We start from the raw sequence: 16,495 nt of genomic DNA on the forward strand, positions 1-16,495 counted from the left end.
AACCTTCCAAGTCTGCTCAAGTGAGTTCACTATCACAGTGTAATCTGCACTAGTGTAATCTGGACAGTCACCTTGCCACATCTCTTTGGGTTGCATACACAGTTCCTCTTGGTGTAAAATCAACAGTGGTCAGTCATGAAATGCAGTGGAATGTCATATGATATTTAATGACTCTTAATGGTTGCTCATAAATGGTGTGTTCATTCTGTCCTCAGGAAACACATGGTTTCTGGGTTCTTTGCTTTGGCTGAGCTCTGGAGTTCACCTTCTCCAGAACTAGTTTCCCTTTTGAAAAAGACACTTCCTGTTTCCTGGACCAATGAGGTAAAAGGACTGTGGGGATTCTATCATTCTATCTTTATAGTCACTCACACACACACACACACGCACGCACACACCAACACCTACACATTCCAAGCAATTTAATTTTAAAAAAGGCTGTAATGAAGGGGATTTTCTCACTGGGTATATTCTGTATTCTTCATTAGACCACCAGAGTGGGTGGAGCTAAAATTGTATCAGAGAACATTGTTGCCAAGAATGGATTCATTCATCTGATCGACACAGCAAGTGTTAAAAAAAACCCTCAAAAATGCAGTGGAATCCTCGTACTGTTATGTAGTGGAAATGATAGACTGGTGTTTCTTTGCCAGGTTCTCATCTCTGATCGTAAGATGAGCGAAGGTTTACTTGAGGTGCTGAACCAGAGACCACAGTTCTCTCTCTTCAGGGACATGCTTCTTGTGGGTATCCCCTAATGCTCTTCTTGTAGGTCTGTCATACTGCCAGTCTCTCACAGGGAAGGATATGATTCTCTCCTTAGGTTTTATGGTGTAAGGATCATTAACGTGATTCAATTTAGCTTTACTTGACTGAGGAAATGGAGAGCGCATCTGGTTTTACATTGTTCGCACCTACGGACAGTGCTATTACTGAATATCTGAAGAACACCGGTGAAAGCTCATTGGTACTGTACACACACACACACACACACACAAACACACACACATGTTTGGTGTTTGTTTATATGTGATAGTGTCTGATTTCTCCAAACTAGGACCTTAATGTGACGCGTTACCACATTGTGCTGGGTGACACCCTGAGGCAGGCGGACCTGCAGGATGGCCTGTACAAAGACACCATGCTGGGTTTCTCCTATCAGATAGGCATTTTCTGCAAAGACAGTAACGTAGGTCAACTCTTTACCCCTGTGAACGGGGAAATCATAGGAACATATGGGATGTAGGAGAGATGTGCGTTAAACCACCCAGTACACATGAGAAGAGCTACTCTGTTCCCAGTCAGCTGTGGAAAATGGAGCCTAAATGCTCACAGACATGCAGACAGACACTCACAGACAGAGACTCAAAGACACTCAGAGACCCACACAAACATGTCTCCGTCTTCCCACAGTAACGCTAGTGAGTGAGGAACAGTCGAACCCTTTCATACAAAGAGGGCATCGAGAGCCGCACATTTTATAAATCTCTCTCTCTTTCTGTCTTTCCTTCTCAGTGGTGGGTGAATAAGGCTCTGGTGACTGCTACGGACATTTTGACTTCTAAGGGGGTCATCCATGAAGTGTCTGCTGTACTGAAGGTGCCCAGGAACCGCTGTGACACAGCGTCCACCAAGATCGTCCAGGTGATCTCAATCTCCTCCGACCTCAATGACTACCGCCCTGTCGCCCTCACATCAGTCGTGATGAAGTGCTTTGAAAAGCTAGTCAGAGACTTCATCAAATCTTCACTGCCAGCCTCCATGGACCCACTGCAGTTTGCATACCGCCACAACCGCTCCACTGACGATGCAATTGCACATCTGCTCCACACTACACTGACTCACCTGGACGAAGGGAGGGGAAATTATATTAAAATGCTATTTGTCGACTACAGTTCAGCATTTAACACTATTATCCCCTCCCTACTCACTACTAAGTTGGGAGATCTAGGACTGCATACATCCCTGTGCGACTGGATCTCCAACTTCCTAACAGACAGACCACAATCAGTATGGGTGGGCAACTGCCCCTCATCCACCCTCACCCTCAGCACTGGAGCTCCTCAGGGTTGTGTCCTAAGCCCCCTGCTCTACTCACTGTACACCTATGACTGCACAGCCACTTCCAGCTCTAACATCATTGTCAAGTTTGCTGACGACACAGTTGTCGTGGGTCTGATCTCGGACAACGACGAGAGGGCCTACCTGGAGGAGATTAAACACCTGGAAAACTGGTGCCAGGAAAATAATCTCCTCCTAAATGTCAGTAAGACAAAGGAGCTGATCGTGGATTGCAGCAAGAAGCAGGAGCGGCACTACCAACCTGTGAGGATCAGTGGAACCACGGTGGAGAGAGTAGATAGTTTCAGGTACCTTGGAGTTCACATCTCGCAGGACCTGTCCTGGTCCCGCCATACCAACTCCCTGGCAAAGAAGGCTCGTCAGCGTCTTTACCCCCTCAGAAGCCTAAGGGACTTCAGACTGCCCTCCAAAGTACTGCGGAACTTCTACACTTCTTTTATGGTGTTAACTGTGAGAGCTGTCCAGGGCCAGAAGGCCAGCCCTGTTTTGGTAACGGTGTGTGTGGACGGAATTAATGGTACAGGAGCGTATCGGTGCAACCCTGGCTTTAAGCCTGCAAGTCCTGCCAGATGGGAAAGTACGGCATCCACTGTGACCAAGGTATTCCGCCGTGGAATCTACCTTTGTAACGTACAACAATGTAAGTTCCCAATACACTACGGGTAAAAGCTTGTTAAACCTCCACATATTTCTCTCAGTCGTATTTGTTCCCTTTTTCTCTCTTTTCCTCTAACTGCAGACTGTAAGTGTGTGAATGGTCACTGTAATGATGGTCAGGAGGGGGATGGCACCTGCGAATGTGACATTGGATGGAGAGGAACACTCTGCTCTATAGGAGAGGAATTACACACACACACACGCACACACACACACACAGACAAATTTAATTTCTTTTCTGTGGTGAGAAAAGAAACTTAGCTCCGTGTTTTATTTCAGCCATAACCACAGACTCATGTAAAGGGACGTGCCACACCAGTGCAAAGTAAGTGAGACCCTCTCACTCTCAGCCCCCTCTCACTCTCAGCCCCCTCTCACTCTCAGCCCCCTCTCACTCCCTGATCCCTTGCACTCTCTGAAACATCTCATGCTCATACTCCTCTTTCTGGGACCTCTAATATACCTTTATATTTGTCTTAAAATGTGCGTGTTTTGTTATAACTTTGTTTGAATGTGTGTGTGGTTTTCAGTTGTCTACTGAACGTATCAGATAATTCATATTACTGTAGATGTGCAGCTGGTTACCAGGACAACGGTACATACTGTACAGGTAGGTAGTGGTTTAAAGCTTTGCCCCCTGTCACGTTACAAAGTGAAATATGAGACTCGGCTCTGTTTGTATTTGTGTGTGGGTATGTGTTTCCTCAGCGGTGAACGCTTGCGTGAATTATAATGGCGGATGCTCCTCCAGCGCTGTGTGTAAGATAACTGTCCCAGGACGCAGGAAATGTGTGTGTAACCCAGGTTATGCAGGGGATGGAAAAGTGTGTGTGTGTAAGTCTGACATGTCTCAGTTTCAGTTGTGATGTTTTTTGAGTGTGCATGTTTGTGTGCATGTTTGTGTGCATGCTTGAGTGTGCATGTGTGCGTGCGTGCGTGCGTGGGCACTGTAATGTGCTGTTGGGGCCAGTGTACTGTTCATTCCTTTGTGTGTCATGTTGATGACTTTGGCCCTCTGATTCTCCAGCAATCAATCCATGTCTGGACGGTAGCGGAAGCTGCAGTACCTATGCAGACTGTGTACACACAGGCCCAAACAAGGTTGGGTCCCCGACCATGTGCATGCGCCGGAGCAAAGATAAAGAACCATTGCCTAGTAGCAGAACTGTTGGAAGCAATCCAACTACCAAAGAATGCTGCACATTTTATGATGGCCACTCACACAAAAGCAGGGGACCCTGTGTCGAGAGGAAACGCTTATGCAGACAAAGTAGCTCAACTCACAGCCACACAACCAGTCCATACACAAATGGCACAAATAGATAATGGAACCAGGATAACAACCAAAGATATCCAAAAACAAGCTACTCCACAAGATTATGTGAAATGGAAAAAAGGGGGATGCAAACAAATAGGCGGGATATGGGTACACCCAGAGATAAACAAACCCTGTCTCCCCACGGCTTACATGAAAGGACTAATTGAGATTGCTCATGGGAGGAGTCACATGAGCAAAGGGGGGATAGTGGAAAGTATAACAAAATATTGGTATGCACCAGGAATAAACACACACACCAGTAAATTTTGTTCCCGATGCTTGGTATGTGCACAAAACACACCACACGGAGACAATCATACCAAACACGCACCCGCCGGACACCCGCCGCCTAGTGAGCCATTTCAACATTGGCAAATAGATTTTGTAGAACTAACACCAGCCAAAGGGAAGAGGTACATACATGTGTGTGTGTGTGTGTGTATATGTGTGTTCAGTAAGTGGGTGGAGGCCTTCCCAACAGGGAAACAAGATAGTGATGCAGTAGCACAAGCGCTACTGAGAGAAATAATTCCCAGATGGGGGTTACCACAACGAGTGTCCAGTGACAATGGGACACCCTTCGTACATGAAGGGCTAAAGTCTCTGACTAAATACCTAGGGGTGGATATGAGAAAACACTGCAGTTATCACCCTGCTAGTGCAGGGGCAGTAGAACGGGCAAACGGTACCATTAAAGGGGGTCTAGCTAAATTAATGCAGGAAACGGGCATGAATTGGGTAAAATGCCTTCCCCTCGTCCTGTGGCAATGTCAAACCAGGTCGCAGGCACGAACAAGCTTATCAGCTTTTGAGTGTTTGGACGGCCTCCCAACACGGGGATAGGTCCGCCCGACTGGGATACTAACCTGATCAATGAATCGCTTTTGCAGTATTGTGTGTCTCTGCACAAATCTCTTTTCCATGTGTCTAAGCAGGTGAAGGCAGTCCTTCCTGAGGTGAAGGAAAATCCCCTCCATACACATCAGCCAGGCGATTGGGTGCTGATTAAGGACTTCAGGAGGAAGCGGTGGAGCCAACCCAGGTGGAGAGGACCATTCCAAGTACTACTGACGACACAAAACCGCATGGCCTTGGACATGCTCCTCGCTAAGGAAGGGGGAGTGTGCTCGATGATAGGCGACCACTGTTGCACGTACATACCGCCCAGTGATGCACCTGGAGGTAATATCTCCATGGCCTTGGACCACATGAGTAAGATTGCTGACCAACTTCGTGCTGAAGAAGCCGGAGTGAGACCCTGGGACTGGAAACAGGGATCTCTATTCTCAATGTGGAAAAGTATTGTAATTATGATTCTCCCATCCATTTTACTACTTGCCTTGATTATATGTTGTGGACCCTTGTTATGTCAATGTATGCTTAGTACTATTCGCATGAATATGGATACCAGATACCAACTTATTCAGGTCACTAAAGAGGACCTGGATGAGGATAACACCCTGTACCTGCACACTGTATTCTCTGATAATTAACAAATGATTGTATAAGAATCAAAGGGGGGAAATGTGATGGAAAATGATATGAAACTATGTATTATGTGATTCATATAAAATCACACTGATCCTTTTGTTCTTAAATTAATAATGCTGTTTGCACATTTGTATCCACCTGTTTCTGATTAAGTTGAACATGTATCAGGAACTGTTAACATCAAGGTCAACTTGACACACAACCCACACTGTTTGGAGTCAGTTTGGGTTGGTTTGTGGAAAAAAAACCAAGCCGAGAGCTGATTGGCTTATAGCCACAGCAACAAAGGAAAGAAGAGCTGCTTAAGAAAAGATGATTGGTTAAAGACAGCACAGGAGTAGTATAACTAGCCACGGTTTTGTATACTCGGGGCTCCCTACCTGAGGAGAGCCAAACATTTATTTTATTCTTTTTCTTATTAAATTACTCTCTTAATCACGTCTGACTTGCTGTTTGTTCAAAATTCCACAACAATGCGCATGTGCATCTGTGCTTGGTTTTCATATGTGTAACCTAGGGGTCGTAAGGGCAGCACAAAACAATCAAAACCCTGCCATTAAGCAATCTAACAAGCAGAGCATTACAGGCTAAGAACACTTGAGAGAGTGAACATAAGACTTAAAGCTTAACGCCAAATACAACAGGGGAGTATACGAGCAGCCAAGGGAAATGGACGGCTAAAGAGGACTACTTAGAAGAGGAGTAAAGAACACCTCGCAGGAGGAGCAAGGAGCCAACCAAAGCAGGAGGTGTATGGTTAGGCAGAAAGACTCGAGAGGTGCCAACACCAAAGACACAAAAGACAGAGGAGATCCTGACAGAATGCTAGAGTATTGCTTTTTAGTAGATTCACAACAACAACAACTATGACTACTATTACTACTACTGCTACTACTACTACTACAAATACTTATTCTAATACTAAAACTAATGCTGCTACTAGTACTTCTATTAATACTAATACTACTACTATTATTAATACTAATACTTCTAAAACTAATATTAACTCATGTAACAAACTTAACTTATGAACCAGCTTCTGATTCTCAGTAATGGAGCCTGCAACCCAGTTGGTTTTAAATACCTGAATTTGACTTCAATCGCAAAAATTAAGTGAAGAAATAAAAGCACTGTTCACTATGCTTTCAGACAGCATGTGTGTGCAAAGCAGGCTACTCTGGAAATGGACAGCAGTGTAATCCTATCAATTTGTGTTACAAGGTAAGAAAGCCTCTGGACTATGAGCCCAGCACAGCAAAACCCATTTGCCTGTAAAATGCACTCAGCAGCCTATCTTGTACTTACACTCACTAGAGATTAGGTACAGAGTGTTATCATGCACAGGAGTGTTGCTGGGGTTTTTACATGTGGAACTGAGATCCACCGACCAAAATTAACCAGTCAGCTGCAGCCTTGTAAATCATACCATTAATCAAGAGTTTAATGATGGCCAACATAAACTATGTACAGCAACCAGATATTCAGTCTCTAACTGTGCACTGGCCGTTTCTACCTTAAAGTGGCGATCAACTAACTAAATGATATTTTAGGACCTCTTCTAAAGGGTTCTGGATCATATTAAGAAGTCTGGAGTTCCCTTTGTCCAGATAGGTAGTAATGAAGACAGCTGTAATGTGGAATCCCCAGGGATCTGTTCTTGGTCCACTTTTATTTAAGCTATATATGCTCCGATTAGGCCAGTTCTACAACACAATAAGATTTCCTATCAATGTTATACAGATGAGACACACATATACACTTAGTTCTCTCACTGGATGATTATCCTAATAGACACTCTGTTTGTAGCACATAAATAACTGAATGACAGAATTTCCTGAAAGTAAATAAAGACAAAACAGAGGTTATGATATTTGGCAACAGAGCAGAGAATCTCTAAATTGTTCCTCATCTTGAATCTAGGGATCTAAAAATGTAGTAAGAAATCTCAGCCTTAGAAAGTTCTTGGAGATCTAATAGAACCAGGACTGACCTTTACTGGCCATATCAAATGAATATTAAGAAACTATAAGGGTATTAAGAAAGGCTTAATGTTCCAACAAGACCTTGGACACTTTTGCGTGATTTTATCTCCAACCAGGTTGACTAATACCAGTTCACTACTAGTATATATTTTTTGATGACTTGCTCAAGGAGTAAAAATCCAGTAGGTCCCTGAGATCCAAGGATACAAGGCCCAGAATGTGGAGCCCAGAATTTAAACCAAATACGGAGAAGCAGCATTCTTTTTTTTTTTTTTATACATGACTGATAATAACTCCAAGATGAATTTAGATGTGGCCCAAATCTTTTTAAATTGAGGTTAAAAGTGTTACTGGTCATAATTGAGCTCTCTGTATTAATTTATATCTGCAGCAATTTATTTTATCATTATATATTGTTCATCTTTTATTTTTATTTATTAGTTATTGCTGTGTAGATCAGATGTAACTATTTTTCACAAAAGCTTCCTGAGGTTATAGATCTCAGGATGAAAAACAATAAAATTATTTCATTATTTTGTTTCATTCACTATTTTTGTGTGTTTGTCTGACGCGCTTTGAATTGGCACTGTGTATGAAAAGTGCTGTACACATAAGCTTGCCTTGTTTTGCCTTCACCTAAAGTAGCTGGTGTATGCATGTAATCTGGCATCACAGGGTTTGGCATGTGTGATTGCACTTAGCCCTAACGTAATAAATGAATGTGAATAGCTGTAATCTATTCATCTGATCCTTGTCAGAAAAAATGGAGGCTGCCACAAGCAAGCCATTTGAATGATGACAGGGCCAGGGGAGAGGAACTGCACCTGTCGCAAGGACTACATGGGAGATGGGATGACCTGCAAAAGTAACGTCATGCAGGTGAGAGCCAAGGAGCGTTCTCTCTCTCTCTCTCTCTCTCTCTCTCTCTCTCTCTCTCTCTCTCTCTCTCTCTCCCTCACACACACACACACACACACACAAACTCTCTGCCATCTCATTTTCACTAACTTAAATGTGTCTCCCATTGTGCCTTCAGGAGCTCCGAAACAGAGAGCTGACAAGTTTCTTCTACAGTGTTAGTGAGTCTCAGTCATTCATTTGAATTGTATTATTGATGTGTTTTTTAATCATTATTTTTCTGTTTTCCTGAACCCTGTGTTACAAAATGTTAGTTAATGCAGGCAAGAAATAATCAGCATAAATTTATGCTTTCAGTGGTCTGATGCTTATTTCCTACAAGGACGTGGTCCATACACTGTGTTTGCTCCTAACAATAAGGCACTTAAAAAGGCAGAAGTAAGTCCAAGTGTTTTATGAAACTGCCAAGTGTGCATGTTGAATGACTGGACCAACAGTCCTCTCGGTCACATCATAATCCTGCATCACTTCCCAGTACCAGAAGCCAGAGAATAAAGAGAGCAACGCAGCGCTGGTCCTGTACCACATCGTGTCATGCCGTATCCTGATGCCGGAGGACCTGATGCAGCCCCGTAACCTCACCACGCTCAGCAGGGAAACGCTCACCATCTCCTACTCAGAGGTAGGCGTGTTGACCTCAACAGAAAAGAGCCACTTCACTCCGTGCAGTCCTACTGAGATGTATAAACTGTGCTTTGTGTCCAGGGCTCGATATATATCAATAACAAGGCCAAAGTGGTGTACAGCGATCAGGAGAGCAACAACAGGATTTTCCATGAGATCGACACGGTTCTCATTCCCCCCAGCTTCCAGAAGCTGAATGGAATGAATAAGCCTGCCAGCCTCGTAGGTGTCGGCATTTATCTTGAGACTGTCTTGCGTATGGAAGATGCAAACCACTAGTTCAGTGATATTATCATGCAGCAAAGTAAATACCCTGAAAGGTTTAGCCTCTTTTGACCAACTTTGTCAGACAAATCTCTTGATCTAATGTTAATGGTGTGAATAAATCCAGGTTTCCTCATCTATCAAATGATGCTAAGAATTATTTTGTTATTATTTATTTAAAAAAACCTTTGAAGAAATGAGGTTTCACATAGCAAACCCCTGACCTCAGCACCTGTTATTGCCTCTTTTACAGAAGTAGCTTCAGAGGAAATTTAACTTCCACTGTTAGATTAAGTCACTTTAAACTACTGAGAGCACAGGAATGAAGTTTAGATTCCACATGTTCCCAAACATAGCAAACAACACCAGCTGTACAGGGAGTGCACTTTGAGATTTATTCAAAAACACCAAATGACCTCTAACCTGAACTTTATATCACCATTTTTTTCTGGCAGCCTGACCTCAAAGATGTAGCAAATGAACACGGCTTCAAGACATTTTTCAAACTGTTGGAGGTGCGTACAAGTAAAATCAAATCAAATCATTTTTTTTGTTGTCACTTTAGCACAGCTGTGAAACTGAGTGAAAAGCTTGAGTAGATAGTCCCGCACAGTCTGTAAGTACACAATGTATACACATTAACTACAGAATATATACACATTAACATACACCCTTTATGCTGTGTTTCCAGAAGGTATAAATATATAAGCTATTAAATATACAGATGTACACATTTCTAATATAGAATATATAGATTATGTTCAAATACAAGGTGTGGATAGAGCTGTACATGACATAGTTGTGTCAGTAAAGGTTTAGATGTACTAGAATTGCATGGTATGATCTGTTCAGAAGTTGTCCCTGTATTGTACCATACACACGGCAGTATGGACGAGAGTGTGATGAAAGCTACAAGTCAAAGTTGGGAGTCAAGTTCATTTTTATTTGTTTGCTTGCTTTGTTTGCTTGTTTGTTTTTATGGTTTGTTTTTATCAAATGGTTCTGGAATAAATTTTATTTTGAGCGTTCAACCATGTAAATGGACCACCCAAAGCAAAACCCTCAAAAAAAGTGTTGCTGGCTCCTGCTCTGCAGAAAACACTCCACACTTTTGTGACTTGGTCTGTTGCCAGGACACGGAGGTGATGGAACGGGTGCAGGACCGCCTCCATCAGCCTGTCACGCTCTTCCTCCCCACTGACTCCACCATGGCTGCCCTGCCTCAGGAGCAGAAGGACTTCCTGTTCGGACTGCAGAACTGCGCCCAGCTGAAGGAGTACCTGGAGTACCACGTCCTCCATTATATGAAGGTAAGGCAGTTCATTCTGTGCAGATGGTAGCAGACTGGACCCAGTTCAGACAGAGCTCAGGAGGACCTACGTCACTGTTTAGAGCTCCACATGCCTGCTGTGCATTGTGTTTCTGATGGAGGTTCCAGCTATAGAGGAAACTGAAGCTTGTGCCCTTGTAATCCTGGATATATATGCAATGATTTTGTGTCTTGTTTAGATGCAGTCTGCAGAAATGATTCATTTCAGTTCAATGAAGACCCTTCAGGGTTCTGACATCTCTGTGAGCTGCGTCGGAGAGGACTAAATATTGAGTGATGGAAAAGTCTTGGTCTCAGAAGTGGAGCTTCAGGAGAGCAAGGACAAATCAGGGAACAGAGAGCACTTTCCAATTTGTAGTTCAGTGTTGTGCTGTGTGTGAACATCTTAAACAAGCCATGCTGAAAAGGATTGAATGTTATTTCTAAAGTTAAGTTGGCTACTTTACCATACTTAATATTATTGATATCACTCACTTTTTAGGGTGAACTGTACATCAGTGACAAAAGTTGTCGGATTGTAAAGAGGAACCTAAAGTTCAATGGAGGCTTGGTTTATGGTATTGACTGCTTGTTAACACCTCCCAGCCGATCTATGCTGACTAAATCCTCTACTATGTGAAAGATATTACATTTGTTTTATATGTATTTTTCTATGAAGATCTCTCATTTGAGTATGTTCCTGTAGTTACCTTAAGGCTAATCATTTCTATATGTTACATTTTATTTTAACATGTTTTTGGAATGCAGTCTATACAGAGGTGCAACCTGCCCAGATGCTTCTCATCTGTGAATGCTGGATGTCAGTCTGTGTGCACCATGGTCATATGGAAGCCCAAGTGCTGCTCAGGTTACTACGGCAGGGATTGTCTCGGTACAGTAGTCCAGACTTCATTCACATTTTATTACAACTCACTAATCATGTTGTTAATGGCAGCTATATTTGGGCCCTTCTGGGTTCTTAGACATTGTTGCTTTTGCATAATAACAGTGAAAGTGATGGTGGCATTGTGTGTGTGATATTCTCACTACAACCTGTTCTCCAGCCTGTCCTGGAGGGCCAAGATCCCCCTGTAGTAACCATGGACAGTGTGATGAGGATCACCTAGGCAATGGCACCTGCACATGTTTTCCTGGGTACCAGGGAGTGGCCTGTGAATTATGCATAGATGGGCACTTTGGACCAGAGTGCAAAGGTCACATTCTCTACTGAACATTTAATAATCTAGTTGAAAAGTGTTTGCAAAGCTGAGCAGTGAACTACAGCATGTGATTTTATGGAAGCATCTTACTAGAATTTTTGCTAGTATGAGACAGTTTCATGATACATTCAGCTTTCCACACATGAATGACACAAGCACTGTGCCATAATCATATCCATGAAAAGCTTTTTCAGGTGGAGTGGAGGAAGTGGAAATTCTATTGAATGTTTGTTTTTTCTCCCCCTCACTTCCTGTCCCCACAGCCTGTAACTGTTCTGAACATGGATCATGTGATGAGAGTCCAGATGGCACAGATTCCTGCTTCTGTGATGAGGGCTGGACTGGTCCACAGTGTGAACACAAGCTGGGTATGGCACACACCCACCACTGGAGCAGTGAGCAGGATTCTCTTCCTCTACACCTACACCTTTCTCTACACCTACACCTGCATAATGAACTGTATATTTTTTATATGGTGTGTGTGTGTGTATGTGTTTGTAAAACCCCAGAATAAGAAGTGTGAGTGTAAGTCTAACTACACTGGTGATGGTCTGGAGTGTGAGCTGAAGGTGCTTCCAGTGAATCGCTGCATGCAGGATAACGGCCAGTGTCACTCTGATGCTCAGTGCACTGACCTGCACTACCAGGGTGAGAGTTTCAGCCTCTCTCTGTGTAAATGGAATGTCCTAATATACAATAGATTTGGTAAGTGATTGGACAGTAGCACTGTACACCTTTTCTGTAATCCTGTTCTACACGTAGTGCATTTCATGGTCACAGGAGTAGTAGGATGTGCAAAGAAGCCCAGGTGTCTGGTTTCTTCTTCCAGCTTCTCCTGGGGGATCCCCAGGCTTCCCCAGGCCAGCTTTGAGACGTAGTCCCTCCAGAATGTCCTCGGTCTACCCATAGTCCTCCTCCCTGTTGGCCATGTCTGGTATACCTACGGCAGGAGGTGACCACATGGCATCCTTATCGGAAGCCTGAAGCACTTCAACTGGCTGCTCTTAACAGCGGCTCTGCTTTACGCTCCTCCAAAGTTCATGAGCAGGTTATGGTTGGGAAATTGAGAACTTGAATTTATAGCTCAGCTCAGTCTTCACAGCTACAGTCTGCCACAGTGACCACATTACAGAAATTGCTGAACTTATCCTATGGTTGATATCACAATTCCTCTTGCCATCACTTATGACCTGTAAACTCCTCCACTTGGTGTCAGGTTCTCGCCCAGAGGGAGTGTGCCACTCTTTCCCAGGAGATCACCATGTCCTTCAACTTGCCTCCTTTTCTGCTTAATGGTGTCCTCACTGTTAAAGTCCACAACCGGGTTTTTGGGTTGACGCTATACCAGGCACTGAAAAAGATTTAGCCACAATGAACCTGCTTCCACAATGGAGATTTTGAACAGAGTCCACCCATACTCAGTGTCCCCAATTACTCCAGAAAGTACAAGAAGCTCTCTTCAAATCATTTGGGAAAGTGTTTCCAAGCAGACCCTCACTATATGTTTTGGGCTACCAGGTCTGACCGAGAATGTTCCCTGCCATCTGATCCAACTCAGCACCAGATTGTGATCTATTGACAGCTACGCACCTCTCTCCACATGAGTGTTCAAAACATGGCCTCAGGTCAGATGACACAACCACAAAGTTAATCACTGACCTTTGGCCCAAGGTGCTCTGATAATATGTACACTTATGAGCAGCCTTGTGTTCAGACTTTGTCTTTGTTGTACACCAATCATGGATAGTACAGAAGTCAAATAACATCCCACGTCTTGCTTCAGATTGGGCAGAACATTCCTCCCAGTCACTCCTCTCCAGGTTTCCCAGTCATTGTCTACCATATTTGTTTTGTAATAAAATACTGTCTGTAATACTGTTTGTTCAGAATATCAACTTTCTTTGGTTTGTACTAGGGAAACCCTGCAAGAATGAAAGTTCTCACATTGTTTCTCTATTTGAGTGAAATATAAGTAACTGCATGGATAATTGTTTATTTCTTGGCCATCAGGGTGAAATTGTAGGGTTAAGGCTAAATCTGTAATCTACACTTTATCTGCTTTACCTCAGATAAGACCGTTGGGGTCTTCCACTACCGTTCTCCACTGGGATTGTACAAACTCAACTACACACAGGCCCAGGAGGCCTGCAAGCAGGAGGGAGGCACTATTGCTACATGCACACAACTGTCCTACGCTCAGCAGGTGGGTGTAGATGCAAGTAGGCACACTGAGCATCTGAGCAAGAGATAGAGCTGGCTGTGCGGTATGTTTGACGTCCTATCTGTGGGCCACGCAGGCTGGGTACAGTCTGTGTTCTGCCGGGTGGCTCGAGCAGGAGCGCGTGGCCTATCCCATGAGCTATTCCCACCTCAAATGTGGCTTTGGTTATGTGGGCATTGTGAACTATGGCAAACAAACTGACCTGAGCAGGACCTGGGACACGTTCTGCTATCGGCCAAAGGGTAAGACCATGCAGCTTATGACGGTGTATGACAAACATAAAACATGTTAAACATGTTAAACCCCATAGTTCAACTATGACTCCAAACTCAAACCATAACCTCAGCCTCAAACCATAATCCAAATATTTAACTATAACACGAACCTTAAAGCTTAATTCCAATTTCAAGCCAAACTATACTGAGCCTCAAGTTTGCATTTAATATGACAATCCATGCTGTTAAATATAGATGGTGTGTGTGTGTGTGTGTGTGTGTGTGTGTGTGTGTGTGTGTGTGTGTGCGTGCGTGCGTGCGTGCATGTTTATTTATTTGTTAATATTATTGTTTTACCAGATGTGAAATGTGAGTGTAAGATGGGCTACATTGGTGATGGATACACTTGCACTGGAAACCTCCTACAGGTTCTCTCCTCCAAGCCCAACTTTTCCAACTTTCTGTCAGTGAGTATAACAGCTTACAAGCTGCATGAAAAACATGTTCTGCACTTTCCAAACAGAATCCCTGGAGTATTAAAGAAAACACTCCTGAGTAAGCTGCAGTACAGCCAGTTTGTTGTTACCAGAACATATTACTTCTGGTTTTATCAGAGTAGTTCTTAAGGACTAGCATTCTATGCTGTGTACATTGATGCACTGATATCAGATGCACTCATATCAGACTCTTGCCACCAGATTTGGCTCTGATGTTCCCCAGTAACTGACACTGACTGGTCTCATAAATTGTTCCCATCCCCAGCAAATCTTGAATTGCTCCAGAACTTCAGCATCAGGTCAAGAGTTTGTGAGGCGTCTCAGCAACATAACCACCCAGTCCACCCTGTTTGTGCCTGATAATGACGGTCTCTATGAGAACGAGGTAGCTTGGTCCTCTCCAAACCACACAGATGTCTGCATTCTTCATGAGTCAAGATTAAAGGTGTTTCACACTCCCCCTCTCTCTGGAATAGACACTGTCCTACAGGGATTTAGAGCACCACCTGCTGGATGGGAGAGCTCTGGTGCTGCAAGCTCTCATTAACGTCAGCCATGTTCGAACACATCTGGGACATACACTCAGTGTGAAAGGGGTTCCTAGCCTGCAGAGCCCCCAGACACTGGTAAACATTTACCTCATTTAAGCTGCATTATAGTTAGTGGATGTTCTAAACAATTACATTTACTTCAAGTCTAAATCAGGCATGCACAATGTCTCCTGAAAACTGTGTTAGTGGATGCAAATAATTACCAACAAAGTTTAACAAATCCTTTCTGCCTCCAGGCTTCCTCTGGATATGTCAATGACCGTTACATTACCGAATCTGACATTTTTGCATCCAATGGGATCATCCATGTGCTGCATGGACCACTGAAAGCTCCACCCCCTCCGGCCCCTTCCCTCCACCCCGCCCACAAGGCAGGGATGGGCATCGGTGTTCTGTTACTCGTCATCCTTATCGTGGCTGGAGCATTTGTGGCCTACCATTTCTACACCCAGCAATCCAAGCCTTTCCAGTTCCACTACTTCAAGGTTAGTGTGGACACGGTGCATCACAAGATAGCAACATGTTTTTAATATGCAAACAGAAAAATTATTCCAAACATGTGGTGAAAGATTTAATAAAAGGAAAATGAATTAGACTGTTAGTGTGTATATGCAGTATGCAAATATGTGTGTTTGGATTTCAGGAAGATGAGAATGAAGACAACAGCCCTTCCACACCTGCCCCAACTGACCCCCACCTCCCAGCAGGTGAGGTAAGTAAAAGAATTAGTTACAGATTACAGTTATGCATAATTACAGTTACAGACTGACGAGCAGCAGATGGTTGCCAGTGACTCTTATGATCTTCTGCAGGATAGCTGAAGAGATGTGGGATCTCACTCAGACACTCTCCGTACAGCTCAGAGCCTGAACTGCTGTAGAGCAGCAGGACACTCAAGTGCTGCAGTACTTTAGCAGACCATAAGAGGGCCAAAGAAAAAAAGAACAAAGATTGAACGGCAGTTTCATAAAGCTGAACTGAAATGAACTGGACATTGACGACCCAGGAAAATGGGAAGTACTTTTGTGATTATGTGTGTAAAACTGTTTACGTCTCTGTGTGCATGTGTTGTGTGGTTGAATGTTTACATGTTTGTCAAGTTTATGTTCATGTTACCACTACATGCACAAATAAACAAACAAAAGC

General features: G+C 43.5%; 1 pseudogene; it reads left to right on the plus strand.

Annotated features, from left to right (window-relative positions):
• The first annotated feature begins 10,223 nt into the window (after positions 1–10,223).
• Positions 10,224–16,170, plus strand: LOC145659833 (stabilin-2-like; annotated as a pseudogene).
• The last annotated feature ends 325 nt before the right edge of the window (positions 16,171–16,495 follow it).

The sequence above is a fragment of the Electrophorus electricus genome, chromosome 11 (genome assembly GCF_041902795.1).
Source record: "Electrophorus electricus isolate QZ-2024a chromosome 11, ASM4190279v1, whole genome shotgun sequence".
NCBI classification, from domain to species: Eukaryota; Metazoa; Chordata; class Actinopteri; order Gymnotiformes; family Gymnotidae; genus Electrophorus; species Electrophorus electricus.